The following is a 21,887-nucleotide window of genomic DNA, read 5'->3' on the forward strand; positions in this document are numbered from 1 at the left end:
GCTGCCCGACATCCGCCCAACGCTGCAGCCGACGCCCGCGCACCGCTGCTGCCCGTTGCCCGCGAACTGCTGCTGCCGTCACCCGCGCGCACCTGCCCGTTGCTGCCCGACGCGGCACATCGCCGCTGCCCGCAGTCGCCGCCGCCGTTGCCTGCCGCGCCACCTGCAGCTCCGTTGCCTGCTGCCGCTGCTGTCAATCGCCGGTGGTCGTCGTCCATCGGGTGTTTCGGGGAAGCTTGAGGCGCCGGTAGAAGAAAGAAAACGAAAAATAAAACAGGGAGGGGAAGAAGAGGTTCACGAAAGGGAAAGGGTTGTTGGGGGCTAGGGTTTCCTCTTACCTTCCTTTTGTTTTAACAAGAAGGGACCCACTTGGGCTAGGCCCTTTTCTCTTTTCCCCATGTTTAAAAACAAGAAAGGCCCACTTACTTAGATAGTTAATTTGGGCCCAACGGACCAGAACAATTATAGAGAAAATAATTTCCTCGTTACACAATAATTGGATACGTAAGTACACTTCAACAATCACAACAATTATCACAGCAGCTCGAAATAAAAAGAAATGAACAATGAAATTAAATAAAAAAGAAATTTCTAAGAAAAAAGGCCCGGGGATTCGAGATAAACTAACCTGAGTAACGCGGGGCGTTACATAATCATAGTGATGTTTAACATGAAGGTCCACCTCAAATTTATTCTGCATATGTAAACCAATGAAAATAGATAACATCACATTCATTTCACCAAACTACAAGATAAATAGATACATAATAACAAATCTTACCAACAAAAATTGAATGATGGTATTATATGTATGATCTGAAATGTCCTTTTTCTTCGTAATGTCTAAAGGTACATTCCAGCGCGTCAGACGACCAATTTCACTATTGAATAAACTAGCAAGATAGCCCATAGGTTTGCGAGCTTGAGCGGTCCATGAAATTGGTATGGGTTCGCCTCCATTTGCATCTATAAGTTTGTCTAAGGCAACTCCACTGTTTTCCCTATGCTCTACAACTGCTCCTTCATTATCGCTTTCTGAAGACATTATCTCTGCAAAAGAAACACAAAAAGAATTACATTCTAATAATTTATAAAATATTATATTATACAGCATTGCAATAATATTTCATATACCAATCATGTGTACGTGTCAGAGTTATCGCTTTCTTCGTCATCGTCATCGTCATCTTCTGACAATGTTGCATCATCCTCGTATTCTTCCTCCTCCTCATATATGTCTTCCTCTACATTTTCATCAAAATCTAAGACTATCTCAAGCCTATCAATATTGTTGGATATTACAATTGGATATATATCTACTCTATGAAATGTATGTGCTTCGAGATCCACTTCTTGAACTTTACATTGATTTGTAACTCCTTCACATACATCAACTTCTTCTATTTCAGGCACATCCCATAAATGTCTATGTTCAATTTTTTGAACTACTTCCCAACCAGAACCTAATTTGAGATCTTCAACATAGAATACTTGTTGTGCTTGAGATACCAGTATGAATGCTTCGTCTTGGTACCATAAATGACGTGTGTCAATGCTCGTAAAACTATGGTCCTGACGAATACGATTCTTCCTAGAATTCGTATCATACCAATCACACCTTAATAGAAGAACTCGTTTTCTATTAATGTAGCTCAATTTGATAACTTCTATAATGACACCGTAGAAATTAGATAACTCAGTATTATATCCACCCATAACACATACTCCACTGTTTTGTGTTGTACACCGATCATCTTGCTCAATTGTGTTAAATCGAACTCCATTTATAACACAACCATTATACGAACGAATTGGAATATCAGGACCACATGCTAGTGTATTCAACTCATGCACAACAGTGTTCGAATTTGAAGAAACTTCCGATCTCATCTACAGACATATTTTACAAGACCAAACGTCATTATGAAAATAGTTAACCATAATGGATAGATGGTGTACGATATTTTGATGGAGTAAAACTCACCTTTCTTTTAAACCACTCTAGAAATAATATTTCATGCAAACTGGCTAAATTACCATTATTGTTTTGCTGTTGTAACTCTAATTCATGTTCTCTGTGAAACGAAACTAGCAACGACTAACATTTGAAATAAACTTATCGACTATGCGTATCAATAAAAGTACATGAAAATTTGTACCGTCTAGATGAATTCACTGCTTCACAATTGGTTAGAATGTACCAGTGCGCCTTTCGTAACTCCGCAGATGATAGTTTTTTGAATTGTGAACCACCAATAGGTCGTGCATTTTGCGAAAATACAGGAAGATGTGCCTTTGAGTCATTCAGGTCCGACATGTCATCATTTCGAATTGGCCTATTGAATTTCGTTTCAATTCCATCGAGGTACATTGAGCAGCACGTCAATGCTTCATTTGCAATGACCACTTCTGCTATAGAACCCTCGGGCCGAGCTTTATTTTTTACATATTGTTTCAATGTCCGCAAACTCCTACGATAATATGTGATATCAATTAGTTAATATCACTAGATATACTTTGAAGCAACATGTATAAATAGACATACGTTTCAATCGGATACATCCAACTATAACCCACAAGTCCTACTAGCTTGGCTTCATCGGGTAAGTGCACGGCTAGATGAACCATGACATCAAAGAACGCTGGAGGGAATGTTCTCTCAAATTTGCAAAAAATCAATACAATTGCATCTTGTAACTTATTCAAAGTCTCAACTTTCAATGTCTTCGCAGTGAAGTCTTTGAAACAATTCGCCAATTCTGCAATACCTCCACTAATATCATTGGGCAAAAATGGACGAACACCCACTGGTAAAAGTCTTTGGAGCAACACATGTGAGTCGTGACTTGTCAGTCCATGTATTTTTCCGTCTTTAACACTGACACATCTTGAAATGTTTGATGCGAAACTATTAGGGAATTTGACGGTTTTCAAAAAGCTACAAAAATTCTTTCTTTCTTCCAACGTTAACGTGTAGCTAGCATGCGGTTTCAACAATTTGTTCCCAACATGTTGGAGATGTAATTCTTTACGTATGTTCAACTTCATTAAATCTTGATGTGCTTTTATCAGTGTCTTTTGTTTTCCCTTTGATATTTAATAATGTGGCCATGACATTATCACTAATATTATTCTCGATATGCATGACATCAAGTTTGTGTCGAATCTTGAGAGTTGACCAATATGGTAATTCAAAGAATATACTTCTCTTCACCCAATTAAATTGGCTATTTAGTTACTTCCGCTTCCATTGTGAAACGTTGATAGTTTTTCCGAGTGGTGGAAAATTAATGGAATCTAATTGGTGGATGACATCCAATCCTGAAAAATGTCGTGGTGCAACTCTATGTTCAGTTTTTCCATTATATTGTTTACTTCTACGCCAAGGATGATTTTATGCTAAGAATCGACGATGTCCCATATAGCATATCTTACTATGCAATTTATCCGATGAAATATCTTCATTACATATTGGACATGCCTTATAGCCTTTCGTACTCCATCCTGAAAGATTTCCATAAGCTGGAAAGTCATTGATTGTCCACATCAAAGCTGCATGAAATCGAAAGTTCTGACTACTACATACATCATACGTATCAACACCGGTAGACCACACTTCTTTCAATTCGTTTATCAATGGTTACAAATAAATGTCTATATCCTTTCTTGGAGCTTTTGGACCTGGTATGAGTAATGACATGAACCAAAACGATTCTTTCATGCATTTCCATGGGGGCAAGTTATATGAAATTAATATTACTGGCCACGTACTATATGATACATTCATATTTCCAAATGGATTAAATCCATCAATGGCCAAGGCCAATCTTACATTCCTTGAATCCCTAGCAAATCAAGAATATTGTTTATCAAACTCTTTCCACGGCTCACCATCAGCTGGATGTCGTAAACCCCTTCTACGTCTAGTCTTCTTTCCTTATGCCATCTCATTTCATTTGATGTATGGTTAGACAAATATAATCTTTGCAATCGAGGTATGAATGGGAAATGCCTTGGAACTTTGTGTGGAATCTTTTTTCCTTTCCCCTTGTCTGTTTTGTAACGAGGTTCGTTACATTGTGGACAGACATTAGCTTGTTCATTATCTTTCCAAAATAAGATACAATCATTCTTGCAAGCATGTATTTTTCATATCCTAAGCCCAAATCGCGTAACATCTTCTTTGCACCATAATACGACTCTGGAATTTTACAATCATTAGGAAGGACTTCTTTAAGTAATTGCAACAACATATCAAATGACATATTACTCCATAGATTAAGTACTGTGATATGCATTAACTTAACCATGAATGTTAGTACCGAAAATTTCGTACATTCAGGGTATAATTCTTGGTCAAGTTCATTAAGCATGGATTGAAACTTGGTATTTTGAGCTTGTCTATTGTGATCACTTGATTCACCCCTAACTGACTGCCCTTCTTCATTAGACTCAGTGTATCTCTCATTTGTCAAATCATTTAACATTTCACTAATTCCTTGTTCCTGACCTATGTTTTGGTCCACGTTTGTACGTATTCTCTTAGAATGCAGTTCTCTAGTTTCACCATGGAAAGTTCATATCCTACAATAAATAAGGATACATGCCATACGAGTACAAATGACCTTCGACATCACATGGTCGTTTCCATTCAAAATTTTGACATTTCCTACATGGGCAACATGTGAAACTTCTTTTATCGAGATGCTTCTTTGATAATTGAACAAATGACCTAATTCCTTCGGTATATTCTTTACTTAACCTATCCGGATTTCTTATCCAACTTTTATCCATAATTCTTAGTATTCAAAAGTAATAATACAAATAATTATAAACGTAATTAAACAAGTGAAAGTACAAACTTATAATAAAATAACAATCATAACACATAAACTCATAACAGACGGGATACATATTTGGAATTCAGGAATTCAGAACGAAACCTACGTGCATGTAGGTAACAATAATAGATTGGGATACATATTATGTGCATGCCCATCTAAAAACAAGAAAGACAATAAAAGTTGCATAAACAAGGAGTAATCAAGCAATAATTGAGTCAATGACAAAACCTAAAATAAAGCAACAAATTCTCAAAGTGCAAAAACATAATTGGAGGCAATTTCAACATGCAAAAACATTACTATAAACAAACAACATGCCTATTTTAAACAACAACATAACTAAATCAAAACAAATATATGACTAATTCAACTACTTTTAATTAACATACTCGTGCAGCTGCACCTCTTAAGGAGACGGCAAAGAAAAATCCCCCAATTGCTTCTCTATCCCTCAGTGGGTGTGTCTACAAAATCAAAATTCAATAGTCAATCAAACAAATCAAACATAAGTGTTTGTGAAACATAAGTGTTTCTTGCACAATGATCGCTCTAATCAGCACTCAACATGTTTATTTTTCAATCCATGTGCATACAAAGTCACTATCCCAAGTCATTGTGGGTAATGAATGACACATTTTCTTAAAACACATTTTCTTCCAAAAAAAACATTTCAGACTCGAAACCAAATTGCAGCTAAATTAAACATCTTGAAGACTACAAATAATAAAATAATATTGGAACATTTCAAATAACTAAAGAACTAAGAATATAATTAACCTAACAAAAAAATATAAAATTCTAAGTCATCTAATTTATAAACATCTCATTCCCAAAACTTAATGCATCCATTTCTGCATATCCTAAAACTCTTAAATAATTCAAAGCATATCAGGGCACAATAGGTACTAACTAGATAGAACACAGCTAGCTATGAAATTAGTGAAGTAAGTTCACAACGAATCTGATAAAATTACTGAAACCCTACCAACAGTCTACCGTAATTGTCAATCTTGCAGAGAAAAAGGATATCTAAAAGTATTACAATTTGGTCATTCGTGATTCAGAATAAAACGCATAAAGAGACTTCCCATGCAAGATGTACAGGCCCAACAATTAGAATACTATAAACTAAAATTAAGAGCAGAGCATTCATTACCCTCAATCAAAAGCTAGTGTTGTGGTGGTTTCCATCCATTTTTAGTCTGATTCAAATTAGCCAATTCTTTTTGCTTCTTTGTTTTAAATAATAAATCGAGTTTTCATTTTGTGAGATTAAAAAATAAACAAGGTGAGAACACCCAAAAATAACGTTATCCATGTATCTCAGCTAAGGCAAACACTATCACAACCTGAAAAAACTCATTCAAATATACAATTTTTGGAAAAGTCATATAAATACAGTTTTATAGTAAGACTGTAACAGAGAGACTTACAAAATGTTTTAAACTAAAAGCTAAAAAGACTTACAAAATGTTCTAAAGTAAAAGCTAAAAATTAAATGAACAACGAATGAACCTGAATTGAAATATAGGCGGACACTAAAACTGCAAATTGCCTAAAAGCCAGAGGAAGAATGAACAAGCAAACTACAACAAAAAAAGAAAAAACAAGAGCAAAATAATTAATGAAGCTTAAATTAAAGAAAAAGAGGAAAATGGAATAGATATATATAAGAATATTTAGAGATGGGAAAATGTTGAGAGATAAAATGGTGAACCTGATTTGGAAGAGATTACAGAGAGCGAGAAGAATGAAGAGCAAACGAAGGCCACGCACGACGGGAGCGGCGACTGCAGTAGAGGGGGTTCAGTCAACGGTGATTTTGGGGAAAACAGAAAGGTGGGGAAGAAGAGAAATATGGGGAAGAAAGGGCTGAGGGGCACTCGATTTAGGGCGCTAAGCGACGTCGCGACGACGGCGGGAGCGGCAGGGGAGGCAGCAACAATTTCGGTTTGGGGGAAACAAAAATGTGGGGAAGACGGGCTGAGCCCGATTTAGGGCAATGGCTGAGCGACGAAATGAATTTCGTTGCTCAGCCAACGATGTCGTTTGGCCTTAAAATGCTGTCCAAACAACTTTTCGTTGCTAACAGGAGCGACGCAAACGGCGTATCGTCGCATTACTAAGCGACGAAAAGTATTTGCGTCGCATTTTAAGCGACGAAAAACATTTCGTCGCATTTAAAAGTGACGAAAGTCATTTGTGTCGCTTATAATGCGACGAACAAAAATTCGTCACTTGCTCTCGTCGCTGAATCCAATAATTATTGTAGTGTATATACCCAGTATAAATACTGTCCCGGTTACATAATAATAACCTTGGATGTTTAGTTTATTGGATTTGGACAATGCAATGTTATAAATTCAACAACAATTTGATTGAATGAGAAAACATAACTTTGTTCAATACAAATTTGTTTGTACATAATTACAAACTATGAGTTTAGGGCAACACAACGAACAAACTCCCACTTGAACTAAACTCTAGTGTGGTGTACAAAATCATAAAGCAAAATGACAAATACAATAAACTAGAGAATACAATATACCCATTACATTTCTCCCACTTGGCCTCGACTAATCATTCAACGCTCATAGATCTAGACTTTCTAGATGACCCTCACACACTTTAGTCATGAGCGCCTTCGTAAAAGGATCAGTAATGTTGTGCTCCGAAGTGATCTTTGTGACGATCACATCCCCTCATTATGTTATCTCCTGTATAAGGTGGTATTTTCTTTCGATATGTTCGCCTCTCTTGTGGCTTTGAGGTTCTTTAGAATTTGTAACAGCACCACTATTATCACAATAAAGTGTGATGGGCAAGTTCATGTTTGGAACAACTTCCAAATCGGTCAAGAACTTCCTAAGTCAAACTACTTCTCTTGCTGTTTCACAACCAGCAATGTACTCAGCCTCCATAGTGGAGTCTACGATGCATCCTTGTTTGATGCTTCGCCAAACTACTACTCCTCTATTAAGAGTGAATACTGACCCCGATGTGGATTTCCTAGAATCCTTGTCTGTTTGGAAGTTAGAGTCAGTGTATCCTATAAGGATCAAATCTTTAGAGCCATACACGAGCTTGTAGTCCCTCGTTCTCCTAAGATACTTGAGGATTCCCTTAATTGCAGTTCAGTGATCATATCCTGGGTTGGATTGATACGTATAGACCATTCCTACTGCATAGCAAATGTTAGGCCTAGTACACAACATACCGTACATCAGGCTGCCCACTACTGAAACATAGGGTATGTGTCTCATATCCTCAACTTTTTGAGGCGTCTTGGGATATTGTTCCTTAGACAGTTGAATTCCAGTCTGAAAGGCAATAAGTCTTTCTTGGAATTCTGCATCGAATATCGAACAAGCATCTTGTCGATATAAGTTGTTTGAGACAGGGCTAGCGTTTTATTCTTGTGATCCCTTAGAATTGGGATGTCAAAAACGTAATGAGCTTCCCCCAAATCTTTCATTTGGAACTCAATAGCTAGCCACTTCTTTATGTCAGTGAGGTATCATACATCATTCTCAAAGTAGGATATCATCCACATAAAACACGAGGAAGGCTACAGTGTTGTTGACGATCTTCTTGTATACATAAGGCCCATCATTTTGGTCAAAACCATATGACTTGATCGTAATATCAAACCTTATGTTCCAAGATCGAGATGCTTGTTTCAATCCTTATATGAGCCATTTAAGCTTGCAAACCTTTTACTCTTGACCATGTGCTATGAACCTTTCGGGTTGAGACGTATAAATACTTTCTTCAAGATTGCCATTCGAAAAGGCAGCCTTGACGTCCATTTTCGAAATCTCATAGTCATAATATGTGGCAATAGACAAGAGTATTCTTATAGACTTGAGCATGGCTACAGGGGAGAAAGTTTCTTCATAGTCCACCCCTTCTCTCTGTGTGTAGTCTTTTGCCACAAGCCTCACCTTATAGGTCTGTACTTTTCCTTCGGCGTCTCGTTTTCTTTTATAGATCCATTTGCACCCTATGAGTTCTACCCCTTCAGGTCGATCTACAAGTTCCCAAACGGAATTGAAGTACATAGACTTCATTTCCAGGTCCATGGCTTTGATCCATTTGTCCTCGTCTGCATCTTTCATTGCCTGTTTGTAGGTCAATGGATCCTCAACGCCGTCATCAGGTATGACAACTTGGGTTTCAGTTAAACCCACATAGCGGTCAGGTTGTGACACAATCCTCCCACTACGTCGAGGCATCCTCAATTCTTGAGGTGGACGTGACTGACGTGATGTATTGGCTTCATCAACAACTCTTGTTGATGTGTTTGTAACCTCTTCGAAAATCTCGTTATCACTACCTTACTTCGTGGTTTATGATATTGAATGTGGTCTTCTTCCAAGAAAGTGGCGTTTGTCAATACAAACACTCTATTTTCTTAGGGTAACCTACGAATAGGCATACTTTTGAATGAGGCTCCAGTTTCTTTGGGTTAATCACTAGCACGTGTGCCGGACATCCTCAAATGTGGAAGTCACGTAGACTAGCTTTACGATCCTTCCATAGTTCAAAGGGTATTTTAGAAACACTCTTCTATGGAACTACGTTCAAAATATAAATCGTAGTCTCCACTGCGTAACCCCAAAATATAACTGGTTTAGAAGGCCACTCTTAACCAATCTCCCAATCCTATTGAGATTAATGTGACTCAATCATAAGTGCCAAAGATGGGTATTTTCTTTAGGAGAAACTTTTTGCCTTTTTGTTTGAGTTTTAGCATTTTTAAACAACTCAGTATTTAAATCTGCTTTAGTAATGGTTAGTCTTAGCACATACAAGTTGTTTTCAAGTTTAGCAGAACAAATATTCACACAATTTCTAAAAATGAACCTTCATTTGAATTAAAAGAAACGAAATACAAATGTTTTAACAAACAAGTAGTTGAAATTAAATTCCTTTTGATTTTTGGAATTACGTACACATTATTTAGTAATATATACAAATTCTTGTTTGTACACAACTTGAGCTCCCCTACCGCCACAACTGAGATGACCTTTCCCATTCCGACCTTGAGAGTCATCTCTCAGACTTCAAGCTGCCTCTTGGAGCTAATTCCTTGAAACGAAGAAAAAACGTGGTTAGTGGCTCCTGAATCTAATATCCAGACGAAATCATCATTCTCTACTAAACATGTTTCCAAAACAAGTAAATCGTATATACCTTTGATGGCTTTCTTCTTTTCGGCTAGGTATTTCGGGCAGTTGCGCTTCCAATGCCCATCCACGTTGCAGTGGAAACACTTTTTCTTGTCTGCAACTTTGGTCTTGCCTTCTTGGCAGCATAGTAGCAGAGTCAGGTTTGGGCTCCTTACCAGCAGCCTTCTTCTTCTTGAAGTAAGACTTCCAGAAGAAAAGGGTGCAGACTTAGTTCTAGAGGTCGAACCTCGGTCGAACCTTTTGGAGGTGGTAATATTTGCCTCCCCTTCCTATGCCTAATTTTTCATAAGTGACTGGTAGATCTGTAGCTCGTTTAAGAGCGTGGTAAGAGTGTACTCCAGCTTATCCATAACCACGTTGCTGCGAAATTGCAGGAAACTTTTCGGAAGAGATTCCAGAATAAAGCTGACTTGACTCTGATTGTCTATGACGTCCCCGTTCATCTCCGCTACATTGAAGTGGACCATCAGGTTGAGAACGTGTTCTCGCATTGATGAGCCATCCTTCATGCAAAAAATTTAAAACACATAAACATTAAACATCAAAATGCAAAAGAAAACCTACCATATTCTGTGAAAATTTTCAACAAAAAATCCAGAACGAAAAACAGCGCTCTGATAGCAATTGAAATGGATATGAATCCCGGAGTGGAAGCAGTAGAACACGTTCTTGAATTTCTTTTGAAATTTAAAACACAGAAAAATATAAAACAGGTAAGGATGTTTGATTTTATCTTTGAAGACTCTTCTTCTGTAATCCCAATGAGACAACACCACTTGATCTTCCTCACTATGTCTCTCGTCGAGCATCCGGATTGTGGGATCCAATTGTAAGGGATTGTGAGACTAAGAGAGTTAAGAGACTTTTTAGCCTCGAGCATTCCTTTAGGGTTCAGCTTACTATTATATTTATAGAGACTGAAAATCCTACGACCATTATGATATCTTATCCTTATGGATATAGGATATCTTCTACTGAATCTAGGGGAAATCTCAACACTACGAGGATATCTTATTCTTTTTATTTAATTAATAATAAACAAATTAATTAAATCAATTAACAATTAATTTAATTAATTTAATCAATGATTATTAATCTAATTAATAATTAATAAATTTAATAAATAATTAGTAATCTAATTAAAATTAATTAATTTAAATCTAAGTATTAAATAAATAATTAACAATTAATTATTTATGGCCCGTTTGATAACCATTTCTGTTTTTAGTTTTTGGTTTTTGGTTTTTGGTTTTTTTATTTTGTTTTTGGTTTATAGTTTTTTTGTTTTTAAAAAACAAAAACTATATATGATAACTCGTTTTTTGTTTTTGGTTTTGTTTTTTTTTTTTTGTAAAACAGATAACCATTTTTTGTTTTCCATTTTCAAAATACCAAAAATCAAATAGTAGTTTGATAACTATTTTTGATTTTATGTTTTTTTAAATAAAATGTATAAAAAATAAATTTTCTAATATTATTTTAACTAATATATGTGCACGCCTAAATCTATTTCAGGTTGTTCTGAATATCTAACATTCTTTTACCCGATCTAATTACAATGAGATAAATGTTCAAATATATATTAATATATAAAAAAATGAACAAATCCACCATCACTAATATTCATATAACAGTTCATTTAATTGCCATCCAAAGTTGATCTGCAATTCTTTTTTTTTCTTTTTTTGATACAACATGTGGGGGTGGGAGTTCGAACTCATGACCTCTTGGTCAGAGATAGATGCCTTAACCACTTGAGCTATACTCGGTTTTGCAGTTGATCTGCAATTCGATCTCTCACCAAAGCCATATGTTTGAGTTGATTTTGAACATCTATCTGAATAGGTGTTTGTGAAAGGTCACCTCCATGTTGCATATTTTCTTCTTCAATGATCATGAATTCTCGAGTGTATTTATTAAAAAAGTTCATCATTGCTACCATGTAATTTGATAAAATTATGAATTGTACAACATGCTATTGGTATATATTTTTGCGTGCTAATAGGATATGAAGGCATTTGCTTCAAAATAGGAAATCGAGCCTTTAATACCCCAAAACATCTCTCTATCACATTGCAAAGTGATGAGTGTCGATTGTTGATTAACTCTTCTTTACCGTGTAGTTGACGTCATCTTCTCGAAAATCACGCAAATGATATCATTCTCCACGATAAGGTGATAAAATCCATCAAATCTATAAAGATTGATTCATTTTTGAAAGTCCACGACCCATAATATTTTGATCCATCAATTTGAGTAACATCATCAGTACAGTTGGTCTTCATGGTTGTCTTTGATTAACATTCATTTGCTCTCAGCATCGTAAATACCAGTTCTGAACAAAAATTAAAGAATCAAGTTTTCCCCTTTCTTACATTTATGTCCACGAAATTTCATCAATCTTAAACAAAAAGTCTTCCACTTCCACCAATACAAAGTTTTAGTCATAGATCATTCTCGATTCTTACAGACATGGGATGAGATTCTTACAGAGACATAGATCATTCTTACAGACATGATAGAAATGAAAATAACAAGAAACATCACAACTACCGTGTAGATAGAAATAACTCATATAATAAAGTAAGGATATAAAAAAAACAAATGATACAAACAAAGTTGAAGAGACAACAAAGGGCATGAGAACCCAGATATCTAAGCATGAGCAAGAACTATACACAAGCCAGATCTTTTATCTAAAAGCAACTAGTTTTCTTCCTAGCCTTGCTGCCTTTTCTATCCAAAAATGTGACACACCAAGGCAAAACAAAATGAAGAACTCTGCAAGAATAATTGATTACTCTGATCTGTTTGCTATCAATAATTTGATCGATGGTTTGGATTGTGGTCAGTTTGGAAGTGTCACTAAAGAGATTGAAGTCCTTGCTTCCGATAAGATGGAAGTTCTAAGTCCTTACATTGCCAAGTATCCTACACTGTCAAGTACGCTTTTTGATCTGGGAAGAAGTAAAGAGTGTATAGAGGTTATGAATCATCAAGGTTCCCAATTGGTTCATAATCTCATCAATTCGGAGGATGATTATGCCATTGATAAAAATAGCTTCCCCTTTAGGCCATTGCAATAAATCTCTCACTGGGTAAGTTTCAAGCCTACTACAGAGCTATAAAAGTTTCGAACATCACTCCAACAATGAACTCACGAAATCCTTAACCTAAAAAATGCAATTACAACAAGAAAGAGAGGAACGACCGAACAGATTGAACATGAACTCAGCTGAATGTGGAAGTAAACTCAGTAAAGATCGAACTCTGAGTTGTCGAAGGAGATTTGAGTTGTTGAAGGAGCTTGTCGAAGGTGTTTGTTCTAGGGCTCGCGGGCTCAATATCTAATTTTAAAAACGAAAACCAGTTTTGAAAACTGTTTTTTTCTGTTTCCAAAATTTCTTAAAATTTCTAAAACCGTTTTTGAAAATTCAAACAGCATAAAACGAATTAATTTTCAAAAACCACTATTTTTTAAAAACCAAAAACCAAGAGCCAACAACCAATTGGTTATCAAACGAGCCCTTAACTTTTAATTAAATATCACATATTTAATTAAAACTATATATTTGAATCATATTCAAATGCATCTCTTTTTTATAACCTATAGTTTTAATATGCATCCAATTCATATTAATTATTTGAATCCTATTAGAATATTTCTCTCATACGATATAGTTTAATTATTGAATCTTTATTAAAAAATAAACTATATATATAATGTATCATAATATACATCATCTACATTCCCTGATATATAATTTGAACATTTCAAAATCTCTCAAAATCTTGATCCTCATTTTACCCGTTGTGAGCTAGCAAGGAGACCTAATGGACCTACAGATCAGAAACTCTAACGATACAAGGTTAATTGATCAAACTCATTAACAAAATTAACCAACATTCGGTAACTGCGGATTACTCCACTAAAGACTCACAAATGCACTCTTCTCACTGTATAATATTTTTGTGTCCACGGATGTACGACCATTAACAGCAAGTCAATCCTTCACGAGTGCTCGTAACTCTAGCTGGGTAAAATTACCGTTTTACCCCTGAGTTACATCTTGCTCCTTAAATACTACTGCTCCTCTAATGAACAACCTGGTTATGGTCCGTCGATAACCGGAAGTCCCTCTCGGGCCAGTGAGAGGACGGGACCCCTTGTTCAAGTACTAGAGTCAGCATGTAAGGGACACTCATCTACTTCTCTACAGCCGGAAAGGAGTGAATTGCATCTTACGTAGTTATGTTTCCAGCTTCCCACTCGGTCTCGTCCCCAAAATGGTAGGATTATTGAGTCAGCAACCCGAGTCACTCTCACCCACACAAATCACAGAACAATCCCTTATAGGCAGGAGTCCATAACTCGCTCAGGATTAAGATCGAGTTCCCTGGTCATCTTATGAGATAACAATCTTTTGACTAACGGTGTGTAACGCCCCGCGTTACTCAGGTTAAAATATCCTCGAGTCTCGGGGTTATTTTCTTAGAAATTATTTTAATCTAATTTAATTGTTCTATTTCATTTTATTTTGAGCTCCTCCGGTATTTGTTGTGAGTTATTGGCTTGTATGTACGTATTTAATTATTTTTTAACAAAGAGTTTGTTTTCTTTGACAATTGTCCTGGGTCGTTGGGTCGATTGCTTACTTCTATTATTGGAGATAATTAAGTTTAGGGATGTTGGGAACTAGAATTCTAATCTTTTGGTCCATGGACCTTGTTTTGTTTTAACAAAAATAATTGGGTAAGTGGGCCTTTTTTTTTAACAAAAGAGAAAAATAAGGGAAAACCCTAATCCCCAAATCCTTTGTTCGTGAACCATCAGCCCCCCTCGTGTTCTTCTTCTTCTTCTTCGAATACCAGTGCCCCTCACCTCCCGACGCTGGCGATCTTTCCCACCGCGACACGTCCCCAACTCCGGCGACTAGTAGCGGCGGCGCACGAGGCGGCTCTTGGCAGCGGGCGATGATTCTGCTGCAGGTGGTGCGGGTTTTGGGGCGTTGGTCCGGCGGCGGTGTCTCGCGGTGGTCGGCGACCTCGGGTGTTTCTTTTCCACTGCACAGAGCGACGTCGCTCCCTTCGGTGCGTTTTCTTTGTGGCAACCACGCGTACAACATTGTTTGTGACGTTCCGCATCTACCCATAATCGCTCGAAGCCCGTTTTACACAACCCATGCCTATTTGAGTTAGATTCAAACTACCCACACCTAAACGAGGTCAGTTCGACGGTAACAGACCTTTCAAACCCCTTTGGGATCGTTTTCGTTGGGTGAAAGCTTTGTTTTAATTGCAGCTTTTTTTGTTTTGTTGCCTAGGTGTTGAATCGACGCAAGATTTAGGAGCGTAGCAGTGTGTAAGTACTACCAGGGGCGGGTGTGTGCGTTGTTGGGTGCTGATAAAATTATTATTGCTGGCTGTTATTATAAGTTTGTTCTCTTGCCATATTAATTATTAGACATAGTTATGAGGTCGATACTACTATTGTAAGTTGTTGTTTTTATTTATTTGATATGTATATAACTTGTATCCATGCCTGTTGCCTAAAATATTGGGAGTTTTTTATTGGTATAGTTGGAGGTGATTAAGCTTTGATGTTTGAAACCATGTATTGAGAATAAAATGCTTGTGTTAGTTTCATTATATTTATTGTATGTTGTTAGTTGAAAACCACTGGATTAGGAGTTGTTGGTATGGTTGGAGGTGATTAAGCTTTGATGTTTGAAAACATGTATTGAGAATAAAATGCTCGTGTTAGTTTCATGATATTTAGTGTATGTTATCAGTTGAAAGCTACTAGATTAGGAGTTGCTTATTGGTATGGTTGTAGGTGATTAAGCTTTGAGGTTTGAAAACATGTATTGAGAATAAAATGCTCGTGTTAGTTTCATGTTATTTAGTGTATGTTTGTTAGTTGGAAGCTACTGGAGTATTTTTTTTATCGTTATGTACGATGAAGAGTATGCTCGAATACTATGTTGTGATTAGAAGTGTGAATGACTTGTAGATATCTTGGTAGAGATGAGTGTCGAGGTTCCGAGTACAAAGGGTCGGGGGTCGGCATGATAAGTCTATTTGATGATGAGTATTGGGTCTAAACGTGGTGGCAGTCAAGGACCAATACGCTGAGTAGTCGTTGGGGCATTGGGGATAAATGTCAAGGGTCGACACATAGTTCAAGGCCTTGGGGATAAATGGCAAGGTCGAACACCAAGTTTCCGTAGAGGAGTGTCGGGGCCTTGTGGATAAATGTCAAGGTCACCGATACGACTCGAGGAGTTAGACGTGGGGGACTAACATGGAGTGGTGGTTATGAGCAACAGGTCAAGACCTTGGGGATAAATGTCAAGGTCGAATGCCAAGCTTCTATAGAGGGATGTAGGTACCTTGGGAATAAATGTCAAGGGCCGATACGCCCCGAGGAGTTAGACTTGGAGTACTAACTCAGGGTGTAGAGCGAGTAGTAGCTCGAGGGAGTTAGAGGCTAGTGGGTCGTGTGATCGAAGCCACGAGAGTCCTGGCGTTTGGATGTTCGTATGGAAATGTTAATTTACTGTTATTATTTCTGGATGTTTGATTTCCTAGTTATTGTGTTTGATGTCACTGTGATTATGAGCATGTTGTTTGGTGAATAGTTAGTGAGGGCTACTTACAGAGTATTTTATATACTCACCCCTCTCTACCTTAATTGTTTCAGGTGTAAATAGGGCCCTCGACCGTGGAGGAGGCTTGACCAAGAAGGGACCACTAGCTGCGTTTTTGTCTAGAATAGCTAAAATTGTAGTTTCATTGCTAGGAACGTTAGAGACTTGTTGTTGGGGTGTACTAGACATTGGTTTGACTCACAGAACGTTTTTTTTTCTATTTCTTCTTCTTGGGCGAACTATTGTTTTGCTGTTATTATTATTACTCGAGTCTCTGGTGTACTTTGGGTTGCTAGACCAAATGATTGTTTTTTTTTTTGTTTTTATTTGGATTTCTAGCCACTGAGGCAGACATGCATTTTTAGGAATTGGTTGTGGTATGAACCCCACGGTTGTTCTTAAAAATAATTGTTTCATGTCTTTTTGTTGGAGAGGGGCTGAACAGGGGAGGTGATAGCATTACCTCAATATTTCATGTCGAAATTTTGGGGACATTACACTTTATGTTACCCTTAGTGGAAAGGGGTGAATAGGTAATATGGTGATGTTACCCCATTCTTTGTAGTGAAATTCGGGGGCGTTACAGTTTGTATCAGAGCGGAACCTCTCCCAGTAAGATGTGGTTCGGGCACAAACTAAGGCAGAAGCTGGTGGGCATGTGACACTCGACTAGAGAGGAGGGGTACATGAATGAACCGATATCACATTCGAATGAGAGGGATCCTGAGATCATGGAAGAATGGTCAAGAAAGGCTTAAAAGAATTGATAGTCACTACCTATACAAACAAGATGCACCTTCATTTTCGGTGGCTCAATCATAAGAACTTAAAAGTTAAGCGTGCTTGACTTTGAGCAATCTTGGGTTAGGTGACCTCTTAGTTGTTTTACTAGGAAGCATGTAAGTGTGGACAAAGCATGTTGCAATGTAACGTCCCGCGTTCTCGGGTATGTTTTTTTTAAGATATCATTAGTGCCTTTGGATTTTTTTTGCCCGAAACTGATAATTTTAATTCTTGGATTTTATAATTTTGGACTTCTGAGTTGGGTAAATTTGAATTTAGTTTATTTCTGTTGGATTAGGACAAATTAAGTTCTCGATCAGTGCAGAAGATTTTTATTTAGGTCTTAATCCATGGTTTGGGACTCTTAATTTTCTATTTATTGGATTATTATTCTTGGCTTTTAGAGTTTAAGTTAACTGTTTTATTTCGGATTGTTGTGGGTTTATTTGATTCCCGAAATGAAATTTTGGCTTATTGTTTTGGGGCTTTGTGTTGCTCGTTGGGCCTCATTTGAGATTTGGGAATTGGGCTATAGGTTTCAAAACAAAAGAAAAAAAAAAGAAAACCCTAGACCTATGTTGTTTTCTTTTTGCTTCTTTTTCTTTTTCTTTTCTTTTCTTCTTCTTCCTTCCCCTCCCTTCGTTTTTTCTCCAACTGCCAGCCCCAAATTTCTTCTTCTTTTTCGGTAAACCAGCCGCCCCAGCCTCCTTGCGCAGCGTCCCTCCGGCGAGCACGGCAGCGACGACCCCGACAGCAGCGGCGAACGGTGGACCCACGAACGTAGCAACTCACCGGCGATCTCACCCTTCTTGCTTCAGATCCGGCGACCCAATCCGTTGTTTTCCTCGACGGCGAGTTAGGCGGAAACCCGTCCCTCGACGACTCCGACGGCAGCGACACAGTGTGTTAAGCGGCGGCGTCTTCGCGTTTCCCGGCGTCCCATGGCGGCGTAGCAAGGTGGATGGCAGCGACGATTTGGGCGATCTCCGGCGACTTCTCAGCAGCCGCGGCCAGCACACGAATCGAAGCCCCGGCGACCCGTTCTTGCAATCCCAATGCCAACAGCGAAGGTTTCCTTGTTCCGGTGACACTTAGTGTTTGACTCGTTTTTGTTCGGAGTTGGTTTCGAGTAACCCATACCCAAACGGGACTATATTTGAGTTACCCAGTCTGATTCGAACCCAAATCGGCATTACCCATTGATTTCCAGCGTCGAACCAGCAAGCACAAGGCCACTGCAGGTTGTTTTTGGGCGCCTGAACATCTTTGGCGTCGACCCATTTCTAACCCAAGAGGTTTTACTGTGAGTTGGTAGGTAACGACTCACCTAAACTTGGTTTCAATTATGTTTAAATGTTCCTAATTGGCTTCTAACCTCGAGATCGTACTCTTTTCTTTTAGGAAGTGTTCAACAAGCATAGGAGCTTTAGGACAATTGTTTGTAAGTAGCACGGGGGTGGGTGTGTGTGTTGGTGTTTATTAATTAGTTGTCGATGTACTACTTATGATGTTTGAAAATGGTTCTGATACGATGTTGTGCGGTGTAACTCTCGTTTATGTTGGTTTGTATGCCTAGGTAGTGTTGAATGTTCGTTGGTGATAATAGTAGAAACTTTGTATTGTTGAGCTGCTGAGATCTGTCGTGGAATGATGTGTGTTTGCAGGGAATATTCGTTAAAATAAATATTATGGTGGGGATGTTTGTTGTCTGAAATCTGTATGAAGTGTTTGGCATGTCTTATGAGTTTTTATTATATCTAGCAATGCTTAATGTTTGCGGACGTTGGATAATGAGTGCTTGGGTGATTTGTGTTGGACTGCTGTCGTTTAAAAATTGTTGACTATGCTCTGTTATAACTGAACTCACTGTGGCGCTGTTGTTAAGAATTGATATGTTGTGAAGGCATGTTTGGTTTATTGTGTTTGCTATTAGAATAATGTTTATGTTGTGGAAGCATGCTGAATTGTGTTGGTGAGCTGAGAGATGCATTGAAATCATACTAGTGGTAGTGTTGTTGATGAGCGTTGTGGTGGTTGGTGTTATTAGGGAATTAGTACTGGAATCTTGGTTGGAGGCTAGAAATGATATGTGGAGTTTTGGAAGTTATGAAGTGAATGGGTAAGTGTCAGGGCCTCGGGTATAAATGGTCGGGGGCTGATACGTCACTAATTGGGTATCGAGGCCTCGGGTATAAACGGTCGGGGGTCGATACGCCAATATTGGATAAAGAGGAGCGTCGAGGCCTCGGGTATAAATGGTCAAGGGTCGATGTGAGAAGTCTTTCGAAAGGAGAACTATTGGGGCCTTGGGTATAAATGGTCAAGGGCCAATAGATTGTAAGACATCGAGGCTTTGGGTATAAATGGTCGAGGGTCGATGCACAGTTCAAGCCTTGGGGATAAATGGCAAGGTCGAACGCCAAGCCTCTGTAGATGAATGTCGGGCCTTGGGGATAAATGGCAAGGGTCGATACGATTCGAGGAGTTAGACTTGGGGAACTAACATATTGTGATGCACAGTTCAAGCCTTGGGAATAAATGGCAAGGTCGAACGCCAAACCTCTGTAGATGAATGTCGGGCCATGGGGATAAATGGCAAGGGTCGATACGATTCGAGGAGTTAGATTTGGAGGACTAACATAGTGTGATAGGTTAGGAGTTGCTTGGAGGCCAAGGACCAGTATGCCAATAGTTGAAAAGGCATCGAGGCCTCGGGTATAAATGGTCGAGGGTCGATGCACTAGTGTCGGGGCTCTGGGTAAAAATGGTCAGGGGCCGACACTGCCAACAGAATGGTCTTGGAAAGCTTGAATGGTTGAGATGAACATAGAGTTGCTTGAAGTGCTAGGGTGCCATGTGGACTGTAGTTGATTTGCATATGATCGTGGGTAGCATCGGGTGTTATAGAGCACGTTTATGGTTGAATGTATAATGTCATAGTAGAGCATGTCTATAGTTGTTCGCATACTGTAATGTTAGAGCATGACGATGTATGTTTTTCTTATGGTTTGAGCATGACGATGTATGTTTTCTTTATGGCTTTTGAGCATGATGTTTGTGTGTGCTTGATGAGGGCTACTTAAGGAGTATATTTTATATACTCACCCCCCCCCCCCCCCCCCCCCCCCTACAATTGTTGTTTTCAGGTGGAGAGTTTATTGGTGACCATGGTGATGACGTAAAGGAGACATGACAGGAGAGGACCATAGGCTGCGTAGTGTTAATTGCTTAGTTTAGGTTTAGGTGGTTTTTGCATGATTGTTTGGTAATAAACTTTTGTTTCAAGTGAATTGAGGGGAGATCCCACCTATTGTTTAAACTTGAATCGGAATAAGTGTTTCTTTTATTTTCTTCCATTCATTGAAAACGTTTAGTTGGAATAATGGATGTTGCCTGGTGGTGTTGTCCCGGAGGACGCTTGGATGATAGTTTATAGAATTGATGTTTTATTTTTTTTTTGTTATAGTTTGATGTATCGAATTGAGTTGGAACTATGTTTCTATAACTTGTTCACAGGGAGTTGTCTATTTCGAATTTAGAAAATAATATTTGACAGGGGAAAATGGATAACGTTACCTAGAATAGTGTAAAATGTTCTGGGGCGTTACAGTTGGTATCAGAGCGGAGTTGTTCCTGTAGACTGTCCTAGAATCTAGGTCGTTAGTGTATGGTCCTTGTCAGTCTTCGCGTCATCACCAGGTACGCTTCTTAGTTTGCTTGTTTGACGGAATTGGACTCTATGCCTTTTCTATTTGACTTGCGCTATTTCTTTATGTTGCTTATAATTAACGCTTCTTGTCCCTGCATCGGGGAGTGTTTGTGGTGGATGATGATAGCGAATACATTGCATTGCTTGTTTCCACTTTTTGTTGTTGTGATCGAGAAGGAGGTAAATACGTAAAGCATAAGCTTTTGGTTCTGTGCCCTTTCCTTTGAAGCTGTTTCCTCCTATTTTTCCTCAAGGCTGGCGTAAAAGAAAATTGAGTCTTGCTAATATGATTTGGCATTGGTCCTATTTGTCGTTTGCTTCTATTCTCTTATTTTTACTCTTAAAAATTTTTAATTCCTTCCTGTGAGTCCTCGTGGAATGCATTAAATTTGGGTATATACTTGATTTTTCATGAAATAAATGGTTGCATCATAGGGAAAGTTCCATAACCCTGTAACTTTAGGCAATTTGTTCTGTTTCATTGTGATGATGATTTGCCTTTGATAATGTTTGTTGGCATAGGCATGGCCTCTTTAAACCATGCGTTATAGGTTGATGGACAGTTGGGTTGAAATTTTATTTTTCTGGTATAGTCTATTTGGTGATTTTAGACTTGGCGTATGGTTTATCATTGAAAGTTATATATATAGGATAACTTGTTTGCTGTATGGAGTAAACCGGCTAGTTATTTGACTCATTATATGTAGTG

The 21,887-nt window shown here is 38.2% G+C and overlaps 1 long non-coding RNA gene across 3 annotated transcripts; it reads left to right on the forward strand.

Annotated features, from left to right (window-relative positions):
- Nucleotides 1-14,804: 14,804 nt before the first annotated feature.
- Nucleotides 14,805-20,923, forward strand: LOC111023222 (uncharacterized). 3 transcript variants are annotated; one of them, XR_015792854.1, is made up of 5 exons: nt 14,806-15,261; nt 15,361-15,398; nt 16,740-18,780; nt 18,871-18,910; nt 20,616-20,923. It is a non-coding gene; the product is annotated as an uncharacterized LOC111023222 (long non-coding RNA). The 3 variants fall into 3 exon arrangements; XR_015792853.1 differs by having other exon boundaries at nt 14,805-15,261; nt 16,740-18,910; XR_015792855.1 differs by lacking the exon at nt 18,871-18,910 and having other exon boundaries at nt 14,812-15,261; nt 16,740-17,632; nt 20,616-20,881.
- Nucleotides 20,924-21,887: the final 964 nt, after the last annotated feature.

This window comes from Momordica charantia (genome assembly GCF_013281855.1).
Source record: "Momordica charantia cultivar OHB3-1 chromosome 8 unlocalized genomic scaffold, Mcharantia_2.0 BLBB01000008.1, whole genome shotgun sequence".
Lineage (NCBI taxonomy): Eukaryota > Viridiplantae > Streptophyta > Magnoliopsida > Cucurbitales > Cucurbitaceae > Momordica > Momordica charantia.